The following is a 16,685-nucleotide window of genomic DNA, read 5'->3' on the forward strand; positions in this document are numbered from 1 at the left end:
AGATGGAGAGAGAGAGATGGCTGTGGGGGAGTCTGGAAGGATAGACAAAGTGTAGACAGAGAGAGAGAGAGTCTAGACAGTCAAAGAGAGCAGACAGCGTCTAGACGGGCAGACAGACACAGCCACTTCCCATCTCACTGACACGAGGAATAGGGAAACATGTCAATTAGGTATTAGTGTTATAGGGAGGAGGGGGAGGGGTTGGGAAGGGGGGAGTGGAGGGGGGCAGGAGGGGGGAGTGGAGGGAGGTGGAGGGGGGTAGGGGAGGGGAGGATCTCCAACTGTTTCTGGCTATTGGAAACTGGTATGACATCAAAAACAGTAACCTCCCCTCCTTTCTCCCCCCCCCTCTCTATCTCCCCCTCTCTCTCTATCTCCCCTCGCCTCTCTCTCTCTCCCACTCCCCTCTCTCTCCCCTCTCTCTATTCTCTCTCTCTCTCCCCCCCCCTCTCTCTCTCTCCCCCTCCCCCCTCTCTCTCTCTCTCCCGCTCCCCTCTCTCCCGCTCCCCTCTCCCCTCTCTACCTTTGTCTCTCCCCCACGCCAGGAACGTCACTGGATTCCAGGGTTCTTCCCAGGTCTCTCCGCATCCTCGTTCTCAAAAGGTTGTTGAGCCCAGCATTCCTGAAGCCACGGTGAATGACCACACTCGGATGGGAGGGGATGGGGGAGAGGGGGGAAACGAGAGAGAGAGAGAGAGAGAGAGAGAGAGAGAGGGGGGGGGGGGGGGGGGAGGGGGGGGGGGGCAAATGTGCCTCTCATCAAGAAGGGCTGCAGGGAAAATACAGGGAACTATCGGCCGGTTAGTTGATACAGAATACAGAGATTATGCATTTTGGGACATCTAACAAGGGTAGGACCTACACAGTGAATGATCAGCCTCTGGGTAGTGTTGTAGAGCAGAGGGATCTAGGAGTACAGGTGCATGGTTCCTTGAAGGTGGAGTCGCAGGTAGATAAGGTGGACAACAAGGCTTTTGACACTTTGGCCTTCATCAGTCAGAGTATCGAGTATAGAAGTTGGGATGTTATGTTGCAGTTGTACAAGACGTTGGTGGGACAGCATTTGGAGTATTGTGTTCAGTTCTGGGCACCGTGTTATAAGAAAGATATTGTCAGACTTGGACTATTCCTTGGAGCGCAGGAGGGTGAGGGGTGATCTTATAGAGGTGTACAAAATCATGAGAGGAATAGATCGGGTTGACGCACAGAGTTTCTTGCCCAGAGTAGGGGAATCGAGGACTTGAGGACATGGGTTCAAGGTGAAGGGGAAAAGACTTAATAGGAATCTGAGGGGTAACTTTTTCACACAGAGGGTGGTGGGTGTATGGAACGAGCTGCCAGAGGAGGTAGTTGAAGCTGGGACTATCGCAACGTTTAAGAAACATTTAGACAGGTACATGGATAGGACAGGTTTGGGGGAATGTGGGCCAAATGCGGGCAGGTGGGACTGGTGTAGCTGGGACATGTTGGCCGGGGTGGGCAAGATTGACGTCATATACCAGTTTCCACACTGTATTACTCTGTAACTGTATCCTCTCTGTCCACAGGAGGAGGTGAAAGATGCCGGTGAGTATTAGTTGGAATCCCTTTGGGAACGTGTGGGCACGGTGGCGCAGCGGGTAGAGCTGCTGACTCACATCGCCGGAGACCCGGGTTCGATCCGACCGCGGGTGCTGTCTGTACGGAGTTTGCAAGTTCACCCCGGGTTTTCTCCGGGTGCTCCGGTTTCCTCCCGTACTCCAAAGACGCGCGGGTTTGTAGGTTAATTGGTTTCGGTAAAATTGTAAACTAAACTAAACCAAAGGTCCCCGAGACACCCCCCTCCACCCCCAAAACAGCCCAGCAATCGAAGGGGTGGGGTGGGGGGTGAGTCTGAAATTCCTCCCACCTCCCCCCTCACTAGGGTAGAATCCTAGTACTGGTGATGACGTTCCGGGATTACACAGTCCGATCCCGGGGGAGAGGCCGGGGAGGGGGAGGTTACAGGGCAGAAGGGGAGGGGGAGAGGGAGGGAGAGGGTGAGGTTAGAGGGCAGAGGGGATTACACAGTCCAATCCCAGAACCTGAGACCTAACACTGTGTTGACCTCTGGGGTGGGAGGGGAGGGATGTTGGTGTATGTGAGTTTAGGATCTCTCCTGACCCCACCTCCTCCCTGCCTCTCAACCCTCTCCCCCCTCTCTTCCCCCCCTTCTCCCCCTCTCTCTCCCTCTCTCCACCCTCCCTCTTCCTCTCTCCGCCTCCCTCCTCTCCCCTCTCTCCCCCTCCCTCTCCTCTCCCCCTCTTTCCCTCTCTCTCCCCCTTGTTCCCTCTCTCCCCCTCTCTCTCCCACAGAGTTCCCCTCCTCTGTGTGGAACTTCTCCAAACAGGTCGGCAAGTGGAAGAAAAGCCTGACCAAGAGCATCCAGTTCGAGGAGATGGTGCAGGTGAGGGGCTCGCACAGCAAGGGGAGAGAGAGAGGGGGAGAGAGGGAGAGGGGGGGGGAGAGGAGGGATAAAGAAAAAAAGGGAGGGAGAGGAGGGGAAGGAAGAGAGAAAGAGAGAAAGAGGGAGAAACATAATAGCAACATAGAAAATAGGTGCAGGAGGAGGCCATTCGGCCCTTCGAGCCAGCACTGCCATTCATTGTGATCATGGCTGATCGTCCCGAATCAATAACCCGTGCCTGCCTTCTCCCCATATCCCTTGACTCCACTAGCCCCTAGAGCTCTATCTAATTCTCTCTTAAATCCATCCAGTGACTTGGCCTCCACTGCCCTCTGTGGCAGGGAATTCCACAAATTCACAACTCTCCGGGTGAAAACATTTTTTCTCACCTCAGTCTTAATTTGCCTCCCCTTTATTCTAAGACTGTGTGGCCCCTGGTTCTGGACTCGCCCAACATTGGGAACATTTTTCCTGCATCTAGCTTGTCCAGTCCTTTTATAATTTTATGTTTCTATAAGATACCCACTCATCCTTCTAAACTCCAGTGGTTACAAGCCTAGTCTTTTCAATCTTTCCTCATATGACAGTCCCGCCATCCCAGGGATCAATCTGATGAACCTACGCTGCACTGCCTCAATCACAAGGATGTCCTTCCTCAAATTAGGAGAGCAAAACTGTACGCAAATCTCCAGACGTGGTCTCACCAGAGCCCTGTACAACTGCAGAAGAACCTCTCTACTCCTATACTGAAAAACCCTTGTTATGAGTGGGAGAGAGGGGTGGACAGGGAGAACGGTGGGAGAGAATTTATAATTTATGCCAAGCCGATTAACCTACAAACCTGCACCTATTTGGAGTATGGGAGGAAACCGGAGCACAAGGAGAAAACCCACACAGGTCACGGGGAGAACGTGCAAACTCTGTACAGACAGCGCCCGTGGTCAGGATTGAACCCGGGTCTCTGGCGCCGTGAGGCAGCGACTCTACCGCTGCGCCACCGTGTCAGGTTCTGGGCCTGAAAGAGCTGTTGAGGCAGATTTCACAATTAAGATTAGAAGCTTGAAAGATACGATTTAACCACGGCTTGTAACGGTTGATGTGTTGTAATCACAGAGATAAGCGAGAGGGGGAGAGAGAGAGAGGAAGAGAGAGAGAGGGAGGAAGATAACTGTATAACAGAAACATAGAAAATAGGTGCAGGAGTAGGCCATTCGGCCCTTCGAGCCTGCACTGCCATTCAATATGATCATGGCTGATCATCCAACTCAGTATCCTGTACCTGCCTTCTCTCCATACCCCCTGATCCCTTTAGCCACAAGGGCCACATCTAATCCCTCTTAAATATAGCCAATGAACTGGCCTCAACTACCTTCTGTGGCAGAGAATTCCACAGATTGACCACTGTGTGAAAAATGTTTTTCTCATCTCGGTCCTAAAAGATTTCCCCCTTATCCTTAAACAGTGATCCCTTGTTCTGGACTTCCCTAACATCGGGAACAATCTTCCTGCATCAAGCCTGTCCGACCCCTAAAGAATTTTGTAAGTTTCTAAAAGATCCGCCCTCAATTTTCTCAATTCTAGCGAGTACAAGCCAAGTCTTTCTTCATATCCAGTCTTTCTTCATATGAAAGTCCTGACATCCCAGGAATCAGTCTGGTGAACCTTCTCTGTACTCCCTCTATGGCAAGAATGTCTTTCCTCAGATTTGGAGACCAAAACTGGACGCAATACTCCAGGTGTGGTCCCACCAAGACCCTGTGCAACTGCAGTAGAACCTCCCTGCTCCTATACTCAAATCCTTTTGCTATGAATGCTAACATAGAAACATAGAAATTAGGTGCAGGAGTAGGCCATTCGGCCCTTCGAGCCTGCACCGCCATTCAATATGATCATGGCTGATCATCCAACTCAGTATCCCGTACCTGCCTTCTCTCCATACCCTCTGATCCCCTTAGCCACAAGGTCCACATCTAACTCCCTCTTAAATATAGTCAATGAACTGGCCTCGACTACCCTCTGTGGCAGGGAGTTCCAGAGATTCACCACTCTCTGTGTGAAAAAAGTTCTTCTCATCTCGGTTTTAAAGGATTTCCCCCTTATCCTTAAGCTGTGACCCCTTGTCCTGGACTTCCCCAACATCGGGAGCAATCTTCCTGCATCTAGCCTGTCCAACCCCTTAAGAATTTTGTAAGTTTCTATAAGATCCCCTCTCAATCTCCTAAATTCTAGAGAGTATAAACCAAGTCTATCCAGTCTTTCTTCATAAGACAGTCCTGACATCCCTGGAATCAGTCTGGTGAACCTTCTCTGCACTCCCTCTATGGCAATAATGTCCTTCCTCAGATTTGGAGACCAAAACTGTACGCAATACTCCAGGTGTGGTCTCACTAATCTTTTTCTCTTCACATATCTATAAAAACTTTTGCAATCAGTTTTTATGTTCCCTGCCAGTTTTCTTTCATAATCTATTTTCCCTTTCCTAATTAAGCCCTTTGTCCTCCTCTGCTGGACTGAATTTCTCCCAGTCCTCTGGTAGGCTGCTTTTTCTGGCTAATTTGTATGCTTCATCTTTTGTTTTGATACTATCCCTGATTTCCCTTGTTATCCACGGATGCACTACCTTCCCTGATTTATTCTTTTGCCAAACTGGGATGAACAATTGTTGTAGTTCATCCATGCAGTCTTTAAATGCCTTCCATTGCACATCCACCGTCAACCCTTTAAGAATCAATTGCCAGTCTATCTTGGCCAATTCACATCTCATACCCTCAAAGTTACCTTTCTTTAAGTTCAGAACCCATGTTTCTGAATTAATTATGTCACTCTCCATCCTAATGAAGAACTCAACCATATCATGGTCACTCTTGCCCAAGGGGCTACACACAATAAGACTGCTAACTAACCCTTCCTCATTACTCAGTCTAGAATAGCCTGCTCTCTCGTTGGTTCCTCTACATGTTGGTTTAGAAAACTATCCCACATACATTCCAAGAAATCCTCTTCCTCAGCACCCCTGCCAATTTGAATCACCCAATCTATATGTAGATTGAAGTCACCTATTATAACTGTTTTACCTTTGTTGCACGCATTTCTAATTTCCTGTTTGATGCCATCCCCAACTCCACTACTACAGTTAGGTGGCCTGTACACAACTCCCACTAGCGTTTTCTGCCCCTTAGTGTTTCGCAGCTCTACCCATATCGATTCCACATCCTCCAAGCTAATGTCCTTCCTTTCTATTGCATTAATCTAACCAGCAACATGACCCCACCTCCTTTTCCTTTCTGTCTATCCCTCCTGAATATTGAATATCCCTGGATGTTCAGCTCCCAGCCTTGGTCACCCTGGAGCCATGTCTCCGTGATCCCAACTATATCATAATCATTAATAGCTATCCGCACATTCAACTCATCCACCTTATTACGAATGCTGCTTGCATTGAGACACAAAGTCTTTAGGCTTGTTTTTACAACACTCTTACCCCTTATACAATTATGTTGAAAAGTGGCCCTTTTTGATTTTTGCCCTGGATTTGTCTGCCTGCTACTTTTACTTTTCGCCTTGCTACCTATTGCTTCTACCCTCATCTTAGACCCCTCTGTCTCCCTGCTCCCACATTTAAGAAACCCACCACCTCTTATTCTCTGTTTATTATTTTTTTCTTCTTACCCCCCTACATGTTGGGTCTGAGTGCTTCCCTTCTCTGCCGCCTGCCTCACACAGTAATAGCTTTCTCTATTTGAGTCCCTCCATAAGTGACTACATGATTAAAGTATCACCAATGTTACAATTGGATTTTGCGTGCTGGCTGAACTCGGCATGTCAGGGTCGGCAGCCGTAGAGTTGCTGCCTTGATATTGGAGAATGTATAAAACCGGAGCGCCTGGAGAAAACCCACGCAGGTCACAGGGAGAACGTACAAACTCCATACAGACAGCACCCGTGGTCGGGATCGATCCCGGGTCTCTGGCACTATAAGGTGGTGGGGTGTGTGACACTGCTCTGTGTTCTGCAGCGCGCTAAACCCGCCCGTGACACTTCACACCTGACTCTTAATGTGGCCGCCATTCGCACTAAAAGTCGACTTAAATGCCTCTATCGTATCTGCCTCCATCGCCATCATTGGTCCGGCACGGTGGCGCAGCAGGTAGAGTCGCTGCCTCACAGCGCCGGTGAACCGGGTTCGATCCCGACCACGGGTCCTGTCTGTACGGAGTTTGTACGTTCTCCCCGTGACCTGCGTGGATTTTCTCCGGGTGCTCCGGTTTCCTCCCACACTCCAAAGACGTGCAGGCCAGTAGGCTAATTGGCTTGATGTGTGTAAATTGTCCCTAGTGTGTGCAGGATTGGGTCAGCAACAGTTTGAACGTTTGCTACCTATTGCTTCTACCCTCATTTTGCACCCCTCTGTCTCTCTGCTCACACATTTAAGAAACCCACCACCTCTTATTCTCTGTTTATTATTTTTTTCTTCTCCCCCCCACATGTTGGGTCTGAGTGCTTCCCTTCTCTGCCGCTATGGAAGTTATAGAAGACTTAATTAAGACATTTATCATAGGCAGCAGATGTCAGCTATTTTATGTAATCAGCTTATTGTACTCAGACTCACGTGATTGTTAGTTTTGCAGCACTTAACATTTATCCAGTAATCAAGACACTAAACAAGTTACTTATTTTGTTACTTTTATATCTGTATTCTTAATACATTTGTATCTTTGTGTGTAAACATATAAACCAATATGTAACTATGTAATATGGTGTGTAATTGGCTTTAACTGAAACATAATGGTGGCAGGACAAAGCTGGGACATTAGAAGTTAATTTAAGGGTGGCGAGTGAAGGACAGATATGACGGGAAATGTAAAGTTTAATAAGGCTGAACCAAGGTCGGAAGTAATGGTGGCGAGACAGTGAATACTAGAATCAAAGACAGATTGATGCAAAGGAGTACAGCATGATAAGGCTAGCAGAGTGTAGCAGAGATAAGGCTGAAAGAGTGTAATAAAAGCTGCTTGTTTCTGTGAATCGAAGAGCAATTAGAGAACAGACAGGTGATGTCAACTCTGAATGTTCCAGCTGAATATTTGGAAATAATGGCTTTCGTCTTCTTGAAGAATTCTCCGTGTCTGTGTCATCTTATCCAAATTTGAGCCTTTAAACCACGACAATTGGAGGGGGAGAGAGGAGGGAGAGAGAGATCTTTCAAACGTTGTCATTTCTTGTTCGATCACCATTCCTTCTCTTCATTGTAGATATTTATAAGCTTCTAAAAATATTAACTTTCAAACGATTAACCTTTGATTTTAAAAAAAGTGCTACCATGTTCCAATCTGTATTTTGGTATCATCCTCTTGTGTCTCTTGTGCCCTTCTGCTCATCACTGCTTCTCGACATCTCTTTGCATTGTCCCTTGACCATCCTGCAACGATTGCTCCAATTTCTTGGCATCATGTAAAAAAAGAGAAAAATATTTATCACGATGTAGATATTTAAAAAACTTGTAAAGACAATGTTATCTATTGTAGATCTTTATAAACTTCTAAACTCGATTATATCTATCAATGCATTAACATGATTTAAAAAGACATCAGGCTATTGTGTACCGTTTTGGCTGTATTTTGTCAACTTATTGTTGTGTCTCTTGTTCCATGCAAACTTCCGTTATTTTTCAGAGATCCTCAAGAGGTTCAGTCCTTTCTTGTTGTGTCTCTTGTTCACTTCTGCTCCTTACTCCTTCTCAACGTCTCTTTGCGGAGTCCCTTGACCATCCTGCTACTCGTTTGCTCCTGCTTCTAGGCATGATTTTAAAAAAGGAGATATTTATTACGATCCCAAAGACCCCGAGTCTAAATATCTGGGATTGAAAAATGAGGTGACGGTGACAGCTGTAGACAAAAAGGCAACATTTGAACTGCATGGTATTAGGGCATTCTGATTAAAAAAAACAGTACATATGTATCAAGGATTAAAAAAAAAAACACTGCACTGGCCCCAAATATTTTGAAAATCGAAATAATGAATGTAATCAAAAATTAAAATATTTTCAAAACAAACAAAAATAAAACCAGTGTTTTTATCAAACAGTGTTCTGATAATCGGCTTCCGAACTTCATTGTCGAGATACGAATGACCGTTGGCGAAGAACGTTCTGGAAACGGCTTTGGGTGGGAGTGAGTGTCGACAGTTGTTCGGGCCGGAATGTTCTGGGTTGTGCGCGGGACGGAGCGGTTCTGGAATGTGGGCGGGGCGGAGCGAAAGGGACAGTCGGACTCAGGTTCACCAAAGATGAGTTTAGCGGGGACAACGGCTGCCAAATCTCTGAGGCAAGACGTGTTCGTGATCTCGGTCCTCCGACAGGGCTTCACGGACGACAGGTTCACTTTACCACCGCTTCCAGCTGTGAGGTTAGGAGCGGTTAACAACGGCGATGATAGAGTCGCAACGGCCGTTATGTTGATCACGTGATCACGCACTTCGACACAGGCGGCGGGGCTGGAGCAAAGGCATATTTTTTTTTTTTTTATTTCAAAATATACTTTATTCAATTGGAAAATATATACAATTTCTGAACCATTCCAACAAAATTCATCCGACATTTTCGGAGACTATACAAACTTTTTCCAGTACAATTTTTTACATTTGTCAAATTTCACCAAACAGTCCCCCACCAGTGCCACTCTGTGGCCCCTGTTCAAGTAATAAATATATACAATGTGTACACAGTGCGAAAATTTCCATCTGACATTTCAAGTTCCACAAAAGATGTCCCCCACCTGTGCCACTCATGTGGCCCCCTGGTGTGGGATACCTTCCCTTAATTTAATTTGAGGGGCGTCTCCACCATACTGTGCCCCCCATGTCCAGCAGCGGAAGGACCCTAGACTGTGGCCCTCCCCCACCGAGCCTTGGCGTTGGCTGCACCAAGCTTCAGCGAGTCCCTTAGCACGTACTCCTGCAGTCTGCAGTGGGCCAGTCGGCAACATTCCCCGACGGACATCTCGCTCTGCTGGGTGGTGAGCAACGCTCGGGCAGACCAAAGAGCGTCTTTCACCGAGTTGATGACCCTCCAGCAGCACTCGATGTCAGTCTCTGAATGTGTCCCTGGGAACAGTCCGTAAATCACAGAGTCCTCTGTGACGGAGCTGTTCGGGATAAATCGTTCCAGGGACCCTTTCATACCTCTCCAGACTCGTTTTGCAAATCCACACTCTGCAAAGAGGTGGGCAACCGTCTCCTCTCCATAGCAACCGTCCCGGGGGCAGCGTGCGCTGGTAGTGAGGTTCCGACGGTGCAGGAAGGATCTAACTGAGAGGGCTCCCCTCACCGCCAGCCAAGCCAGGTCTTGGTGCTTGTTGGTCAGTTCTGGCGATGAGGCATTTTGCCAGACAAGCTGGGCAGTCTGCTCTGGGAACCACGCCACCGGATCCATCGAGTCCTTTCCCTGCAGTGCCTGCAGGACATTACGTGCTGACCACTGCCCGATGGACTTGTGGTCAAAGGTGTTGGTCCGGAAGAACCTGTCAACAGACGTCAGATGGGGCGGCAATGTCCAGCTGACTGGTACATTGCGTGGCATCTGCGCCAGGCCCATCCTTCGCAACACCGGGGACAGGTAGAACCTCAGCAGGTAGTGGCACTTAGTGCCCACGTGCCTTGGCTCTACACTCCGCCTGATGCAGCCACACACAAAGGTGGCCATCAGGATGAGGGCGACGTTGGGCACGCTTTTACCCCCGTTGTCTGCCGACTTGTACATGGTGACCCGTCGTACCCGGTCCATCCTCGACCCCCAGATGAACTGGAAGACGGCCCGGGTGATCCCCGTGGCGTAGGAGGGAGGGACAGGCCACACTTGTGCCAAGTACAGCAGACCCGAGAGCACCTCACACCTGATGACCAAATTTTTCCCGGTTATGGAGAGGGAGCGTTGCTTCCACAGCTCCAGCTTCCTCCCCACCTTGGCTATCCGCTCCAGCCAATTTTTGTTACTCGACTCAGCCCCCCCGAACCAGATCCCCAGCACCTTCAAGAAGTCAGGCTTGATGGTGAAGGGGATGGAAGATCGGTCGGGCCAGTTGCCAAAGAGCATGGCCTCGCTCTTCCTGCGGTTCACCCTGGCTCCCGTGGCCGACTCAAACTGGTCACAGATGCTGATCAATCTGCGGACCGACCTTGGATCCGAGCAGAAGACGGCGACATCGTCCATGTACAGGGAGGTCTTGACCTGAATGCCCCCACTGCCTGGCAATGTCACTCCTCTTATGCTCGCATCCTTCCTGATGGACTCGGCAAAAGGTTCAATACAGCAGACAAACAAGACAGGAGAGAGAGGGCAACCCTGCCTGACTCCAGACCTTACAGGGAAACTGTCTGATTCCCACCCATTGATTTGGACTGCACTACGGATGTTGGTGTAGAGCAGTTTGATCCAATTTCGGATTCCCTCCCCAAAACCCATTTTGGAGAGCACGTCCCTCATGTACGTGTGCGATATCCTGTCGAAGGCCTTCTCCTGGTCCAAGCTGACTAGGCAGGCATCCACCCGTCTGTCCTGCACGTAGGCGATGGTATCTCTCAGCAGCGCTAGGCTGTCTGAGATTTTCCTGCCAGGTACAGCACAGGTTTGGTCCGGGTGGATCACCCGTCCCAGAGCAGACTTGACCCGGTTGGCGATGGCCTTAGACAGGATCTTGTAGTCTACATTCAACAATGTTATGGGTCTCCAATTCTTTATATCTTTCATCTCCCCCTTCTGCTTGTAGATTAGGGTGATGCTGCCCTTCCTCATGGAGTCTGACATGCTGCCGGCTAGAAGCATGTCGTTGTACACTTCCAGCAGGTCCGGGCCCACCCAGTCCCACAGAGCCGAATACAACTCGGCCGGTAAGCCATCGCTTCCGGGAGTTTTACTCGAGTCAAAGGAGCGGATGGAGCCAGTCAGCTCCTCTAGGGTCAGTGGTTGGTCCAGACTCTCCTGCTTGCTGTCCTCCAAGACCTCCGTGATAGAGGACAGGAAGTTCTGGGAGGCGGTGCTGTCTGTGGCCTTTTGGTCATACAATTCCGAGTAAAAGGATTTGCAGACCCTCATCATGTCTGTCTGCGAGGATGCTACCGAGCCGTCCTCCTCCCTAAGGCTGTTGATCACAGAGCTCCCCCTGTGAACCTTATGGAAGAAGAAACGTGAGCACGTCTCATCCTGCTCCACATGGCGGACCCTGGATCGGAAGATGATCTTGGAGGATTCAGAGGTAAAGAGCCGAGCTTGCCGGTCCTTCACCTCTCTAAGTTCCTCCCTCACATCCACCCCCCTCGACTGCAGAAGGAGCAGTTGTTGCAATTCTGTCTGGAGTTGGCACAATTCCCTCTGACTCTGTCTTGCTCTCTGAACCCCTTTGGCTATGAAGAACCTCTTAATGTTCTCCTTGGTTGCTTCCCACCAGAGTGTCGGGGAGTCAAAGAGGGGCCTCACCGTTCTCCAACGTGCGTAGTCCCTCTTTAGCTCCTCAACGTTCTCTGGGGTCAACAGCTTCACATTTAACTTCCACGTCCCTCTGCCTGCCTTCCGGTCCTCCTGTAGGTGACAGGAAGCCTGAAGGAGGCAGTGGTCAGAGAAGAACACCGGCGTGAGGTCGGTGTGTCTCACCGTGACGGCCTTCGTGGTGAAGACGAAGTCTATCCGGGATCGGGCCAAACCGTCCGATCTCGACCAGGTGAACCGCGGCTGGGGCCCGCCTGCAGGGTCGCTGAAGGCGTCGTGCAGCCTTGCGTCTTTTACCGTTTCCATCAGGAACTTGGACGTGCTGTCCAGTCTGTTGTCGGCACTGCCGGATCGTCCAGCCGCATCAATGATGCAGTTGAAGTCACCGGCCAGAACGAGCTGCCGGGACGTGGCCAACAGCACTGGGAGCTGCTGGAGAACGGCCTGCCGCTCGCTCCGCACGGGTGGGGCATACACATTAATCAGCCGGAGCGGAGAACCACGGTACATTACATCCACCACGAGGAGACGCCCCGCAACCACCTCCCTGACCTCAGTGATGGCGAAGTTCCCTCCCCGCAGCAAGATCCCCAGGCCAGAAGCACGACAATCATTGCCCCCCGACCACACAGACAGTCCGTGGGGCCACCATCGCGACCACCTCCGATAACAGCGGAGGTGTGGCAACCCGCACTCCTGTAGAAAAGTCACATCTGCCTTGACCTTGGCCAGGTACTGCAAGGCATTAACACATCGCGCAGTGCTCTTCACACTGCGCACGTTTAAGGATGCTAGTTTGAGCTCCATTGTCCTTTAGAGTCCGTTTTCCTGCTCCCTCATGCCCACCGCTTCGGTGAATTGCCTCACCTTTCCTGGGCTCAGATACCCGGCCTCCTCAACGGGTTGGGTTTCCCCTGTGGTAACCCGAGGTGTCGTTGGGGGGGGGCTGCTCGTTTTACCCCCTTCTGGGTGCGCCGCTTCCCCCGTCTCTCGTGGCTGGGGCTCAGTGACAGGCTTACTGCTCCCGGAAACTCGGAGCTGAGGCCCAATGGCCGCTGCACTGCTCCCGGTTGCCCGGAGCTGGGGCCCATCGGCCTCTACGATACTCCCGGTTGCCCGGAGCTGGGGCCCATCGGCCGCTACAAAGCTCCCGGTTGCCCGGAGCTGGGGCCCAATGGCCACTGCACTGCTCCCGATGCCCTGGGGCTGGAGCCCCTCGACCGCTGCACTGCTCCCGATGCCCTGGTGCTGGAGCCCCTCGACCGCTGCACTGCTCCCGATGCCCTGGGGCTGGAGCTCCTCGATCGCTGCACTGCTCCCGTTGTCCTGGGGCCGGAGCCCCTCGACCGCTGCACTGCTCCCGTTGTCCTGGGGCCGGAGCCCCTCGATCGCTGCACTGCTCCCGATGTCCTGGGGCTGGAGCCCCTCGACCGCTGCACTGCTCTCGGTCTCCTGGTGCAGGTGTACAATCGTCCTGCACCTTCTCCTTTCCGCCCCGATTTTCTTCTTGTGGGGTTTCCCGTTCGCCTCATCCTCCGACGAGGAGAGGTTTCTCCCTTCTGTCAGGGAGAGAGACCGTTTTTTGGTGGTTTTTTTTGGGCTTGCCATCCCTTTCTGGCCTCTGCTCCGTGTGCTGACCCTTCTGGTGTTTTTTGGATTTTACAGTAGTCCAAATTTGCTCTCCCCCCTCCTCCATCGACTCTCCCTCCTGGGCTTGGTGCTGGAGTTCTCCTGGCACTTGGGGGCTCGAGGTGGTTGAGGTGGCTGAGGTGGTTGGGCTGTCCTCATCCCTGTTTCCCCTTTCTGCTGGGGACTTGGCAGTGGTAGTGGGTGTCTCACCTACCCTGGGGGTGCTGGAAGTCGCCCCTCTTGTTGCCTGTGCATATGTGCATGCTTTTTTTGGGCAGGCCCTGTAAAGGTGGCCTCCCTCCCCACACAGGTTACAGTTCTTGCTGGCTTGACAGTCTTTTGTCTCGTGGCCCTCCGTTTTGCAGTTTTTGCAGACCACTGCATTGCATTGGGCCATCACATGTCCAGGCTTGTTACATTTTCTGCAAACTCTGGGCTGCCCCACGTAAATTAAATATCCTCGGTTTCCTCCAATTGCGAAAACTGATGGAGGGTGGAGGAGAGTTCCTTCCTTGTCCACCCTCAGTTTTACCTTGACCTGCCTCTTGCTCGTCCAAATCCCATGCAGATCCTTCACGTCCACGCTGTTCACTGCTCCGTCGACGTAGCGAGCAAGGAAGGTGAGGACATCCACTACGGGCACATGTGGGTTAAACATATGGACCGTGATCGTCCTTTCCTTTTGGTTTGGGAGGGTGAAGAGTGGCTGCACCTTCAGCAACGACAGCGGAGCTTCATTCCCCTTCTCCTTGAAATCCTTTAGCAGTTTTTGCCATCCTGTCGGAAGCACAAATGTAACGTCAAAATAACCGTTACCCGGGAAGTCCTGGAGGCAGTAGATATCCCTGGGCTCGAACTTGCAGGTCTCCAGCAATACCTTCTTTACAAAGGTGTCTCGACTGAAGGGCATCCCCTCACTGAGATCCTTGACACTAATCCTGAGGGTATTGCGGATACCCTGTCCTCTGGTTCCCATTGCAGCTGCCATTGCTACGATTTTTTAAATCGTAATCTGCAGCTCCTGTCCTTAAAGGACCGCCAGGACTGTTCTAATAAGAACAGATCTCTTTCCCTGTTCTAACAAGAACAGACGCTCTTTTTTTGCACTCTTTTACTGACTGATAAGAACAGATACTACACTTGATCTTAGCCAAAAGGCCGAGGAGCGTTCATCAACGTTCTATGGGTGAGAAGCAGTTGGATTTTTTTTTAATTTTGAATTTTTTAATGTTTTTTACCGAAAAAGCAGGGAAAGGATGAACTGAATATTCTAATTTCACAAACATTAAGAGGAGGAGGAAAAACCCTACCGGAATATGTAAAAATCTGCAAATTTCAGAGGAGATCCACAAACGGCTAAACAAATATTCGCAAAATAGAATCCGGACAAACCAACACAAGAGTTTTAAATATATAGTAGACCAAGTGCAGACCCGTTGGGTCTGTTTCCCCAACGCGCTTTTGCAGCTGGGGTGGTGCTGCGGTTTCACACGCACACTAACCAACCCCCTCCCCCCCCCCGCACACATACTAACCCCCCCTTGATATTATATTTATATTATTAATTCGCTCCTTTTATCCCATCCCCCGCCCTATCCACTCACGCATAGCCTCTAACTGCGCAGGAGTGGCTAGAGAGGGACCAAAGAGTTTGGAAACAAAATCTGTGGTGTTTTTGACAGAAGATATGCAACAGTATATGTCATTGAACACACATGGCCAATCCACGTTAAATTATACTATTGTAACGATTCTTATTCACTGGATGTTTAATGAACAAATTTATTTTGCACTACTGTAGCATTCTGGACTCACCAGTGGGTGTAAGTGGTGTGGTCGTGAAGGTGGTGGTAGCTTCTGTTGTAGATGCACTTGTGCTGCCTGCAGTTGTTTCTATTGTTGTTGATGTGGTGCTTGAAGCTGTTATAGTTACTTCTGTACTTGTAGATGGTACAGTGGTTTCTGGAAAGGTGCAGATTTTTGATTCAGGAAAATTTAAAGACTGAAGTAATTAGGGCAGAAAATGTATTGAACTACAATTTTGCCGTTTTTTTTTGTATCAACATGATAATTTTCTTCAATTTTCTGGAAAGTAGACCACATTTGTTTTCAAGGGACCAAAGAATTTCTAAACAAAATCTGTGGTGTTTTTGACAGAAGATAGGCCAACAGTATATGCCATGGAACACACATGGTCAATCCATGTTAACTTGTTCTACTGTAATGATTCTTATTCACTGGATGTGGCAGGAGCATATTTATTTTGCATTACTCTTGCATACCACCAGTGGATGTAAGTGGTGTGGTCGTGAAGGTGGTGGTAGCTTCAGTTGTAGATGCACTTGTGCTGCCTGTAGTTGTTTCTATTGTCGTTGATGCGGGAACTGATGTGGTGCTTGAAGCTTTTGTAGTTACTTCTGTACTTGTAGATGGTACAGTGGTTTCTGGAAAGGTAGAGAATTTTGATTCAGGTAAATTTAAAGAGTAAATAACTGCAAACTTTTAAAATTGTAAAGAAATTAGTACCGGAAACAAACGGGAAGTAACAAACGGGTAAACGCGCATGAACATTGCACAGATACACACACATCCAAGATCAGAGTTTTATAAGTATAGAGATTGGTACCGATTGGGGATGATCAGCCATGATCACACTGAATGGCGGTGCTGGCTCAAAGCGCTGAATGGCCTACTCCTGCACCTATTGTCTATAAACAATACACTTGAACTTAGCAATAAGGTTAACAGGTGCATTGAGAATAGAATTATAATAAAAGGCACATCTGGTATTTCGTACAGGGAAATAATTAAAGGTGTTTGTTATATACACATGACGTGTTTATAGTCACAAGGTTATAAAATGTTGACGTACCGGCTGGTGAAGCTCAAAGATCTTCATTTAGCGGGAGAGCAGATCGGCTGCAGATGTGGCGGGCAGGGCGGTGAACGGCGTCAACAGCTGGAATAACGGGCGTCAACAGCTGGAAAAACGGGCGTTAACAGCTGGAAATAACGGGCCTCAACAGCTGGAAATAATGGGTCCCCCCCAATGCGCGGTTGCAGAGGGGGCGGCAGCGGCGTCGCACACCAAACACCCCCCACACACACGGCGGGAGGGAGAGAGATGGGGAGAGGAGGGCGAGAGAGAGAGGG

General features: G+C 49.8%; 1 long non-coding RNA gene and 1 other non-coding gene across 2 annotated transcripts; both read right to left on the reverse strand.

Moving 5' to 3' along the window:
* Positions 1-7,699: 7,699 nt before the first annotated feature.
* LOC116969344 lies at positions 7,700-15,376 on the reverse strand. Its single transcript, XR_004410733.1, has 3 exons — positions 15,348-15,376; positions 8,029-8,217; positions 7,700-7,865 (listed from the first exon to the last, which is right to left on the reverse strand). It is a non-coding gene; the product is annotated as an uncharacterized LOC116969344 (long non-coding RNA).
* Positions 14,507-14,702, reverse strand: LOC116969349. The gene has a single exon (XR_004410734.1). It is a non-coding gene; the product is annotated as a U2 spliceosomal RNA (small nuclear RNA).
* Positions 15,377-16,685: the final 1,309 nt, after the last annotated feature.

The sequence above is a fragment of the Amblyraja radiata genome, unplaced genomic scaffold, assembly GCF_010909765.2.
Source record: "Amblyraja radiata isolate CabotCenter1 unplaced genomic scaffold, sAmbRad1.1.pri S158, whole genome shotgun sequence".
NCBI classification, from domain to species: Eukaryota; Metazoa; Chordata; class Chondrichthyes; order Rajiformes; family Rajidae; genus Amblyraja; species Amblyraja radiata.